The sequence below is a fragment of the Cynara cardunculus genome (assembly GCF_001531365.2).
Source record: "Cynara cardunculus var. scolymus isolate 2C chromosome LG 17, CcrdV1, whole genome shotgun sequence".
Classification (NCBI taxonomy): Eukaryota; Viridiplantae; Streptophyta; class Magnoliopsida; order Asterales; family Asteraceae; genus Cynara; species Cynara cardunculus.
In genome coordinates this window covers 15,787,415-15,789,861 of record NC_037544.1, presented here as the reverse complement: position 1 = coordinate 15,789,861, position 2,447 = coordinate 15,787,415, and positions in this window count along the sequence as shown.

The window sequence follows — 2,447 nt, the reverse complement described above, 5'->3', positions numbered from 1 at the left end:
TATCTTGATAAATTTGTGATTGTCTTCATTGATGATATTCTGATATATTTTCGGCCGGAAGAAGAACATGCACATCATTTGAGATTACTTCTGGAATTGTTGAAGCAAGAGAAACTGTATGCCAAGATGTCAAAATGTGAATTTTGGTTACGAGAAGTTCAGTTTCTGGGGCATGTTATCTCAAAAGAAGGGATTAAAGTAGATTCACTCAAGATTGAAGCTAGTAAAAATTGGGAAGCTCCAAAGACTCCAACTGAAATCAGAAGTTTTCTTGGATTAGCTGGGTATTATCGTAAGTTTATACAAGATTGTTCTCGTATAGCTACTTCATTAACGAAGCTGACTAAGAAGAATGTGAAATATGAGTGGAATGAAGCACAAGCTCAGGCTTTTTAGGTATTGAAGGATAAGTTATGAAGTGCACCAATTCTATCTTTAACAGATGGAATGGAAGATTTTGTAGTTTATTGTGCTGCGTCAAAGATGGGTTTGGGTTGTGTATTAATGCAACATGGAAAGGTAATAGCTTATGCTTCTAGACAGTTAAAAGATCATGAAAGACAGTATCCTACTCATGATATGGAATTGGCGGCAGTAGTGTTTGCTTTGAAGATATGGAGGMATTATTTGTATGGAACGAAATGTTAAATCTTCACAGATAATAAGAGCTTGCAACATCTGTTCCAATAGAAGGATCTGAATATGCGTCAGAGAAGATGGTTAGAATTGGTAAGTGATTATGATTGTGAAATTTTGTATCATCTAGGAAAGGCAAACATAGTGGCCGATGCATTAAGTCGACAAGAGAAAAGTGGAACTATCAAAAGTATAGCTCTACGGGTTGAATTGTTACCAAGTATTCAAGAAGAGTTACGAGAGTTTCAACATGAGGCCATGAAAGAAGATAAGATTAAACAAGAAAGATTGGGTGGATTAATATCTGATCTGGTGAGAAATAGAGAATTTTGGAAGTTTCAAAACAAAATTTGGGTACCATGCTATGGTGATCTCAGAAAACGTATTTTGGAAGAGGCTCATAAGTCACGTTTTGCGATACATCCAGGTACAAATAAAATGTATCGGGATTTGAAGCATTGGTGGCCAGGTATGAAGAAAGATATTGCTAAACTTGTTGAGCAATGCCTAACATGTCTCCAAGTAAAGRTTGAACACCAGMGYCCTTATGGTAAGTTGCAATCTTTAGAAATTCCAGTTTGGAAGTGGGATCATATCACTATGGATTTYATAACCAARKTKYCGAGAACATCGAAAGGGTATGATGCTATATGGGTGATAGTAGATCGGTTATCTAAATCTGCACACTTCTTACCTATGAAAGAGTAATATTCGATGGAGAGATTGGCAAAATTATACATTGATGAGATAGTGACACGACATGGTGTTCCTTTATCAGTTGTTTCTGATAGAGATAGTTGGTTCACTTCTATGTTTTGGAAGAGCTTCCAAAGAGAAATGGGTTCGCAAATTAAGCTAAGTACAACTTATCATCCTCAAACTGATGGACAGAGTGAACGAACTATCCAAACTTTAGAAGATATGCTTAGAGCATGTATGATTGATTTTGGAGGATCGTGGGATAGTCATTTGGCTCTGGTGGAATTTGCGTACAACAATTGCTACCATTCAAGTATTCAGGCAGCACCTTTCGAGGTTCTGTATGGACGAAAATGTAGAACTCCTTTCTGTTGGAATGAAATAGGTGAGAAACAGTTAGCTAGGCCTGAATTAGTTCAGCAAACTACAGATAAAATTGGAGTAATACGAGAACAAATGAAAGCGGCACAAGATAGACAAAGAAGTTATGCAGATAAACGTCGGAAACCGATTGAATTTCAAGAAGGTGATAGAGTGATGTTAAAGGTATCACCTTGGAAAGGAGTGGTACGTTTTGGAAAAAGAGGAAAATTAAGTCCAACATATATTGGACCATTCACTATTATTGGAAGGGTTGGGGAAGTGGCCTACAAATTATAACTTCCTTTGGAACTAAGTGGAATTCATGACAYGTTTCATGTGTCAAATTTGAGGAAGTGTTTAATAATTCCAGATGTGGCAGTACCATTACCTGAAATTAAGGTAGAGGAGAGATTATGTTTTGGAGAAACCCCTGAACAGATTACTGACTATAAAGTAAAGAAGTTGCGAAACAAAGAAATTGGGTTAGTAAAGGTTCAGTGGCGTTATTATAAGGGACCAGACGCCACCTGGGAATTAGAGTCTGAGATGCAGATGAAGTATCCCTACCTTTTTGCTTAAATGGAATTCCGGGACGAAATTCTTTTAAGGGGGGAATGTTGTAATATTCGGTTTAGTTTAATTAGATTTAATAATTTAAATCTTTATGTTTAAATGAATATTTTATGTAGATGTGCCCTTTGAGGGGCGGCCTATGTTTATCTGAATATTTTATGTAGAAGTGTGTGGGT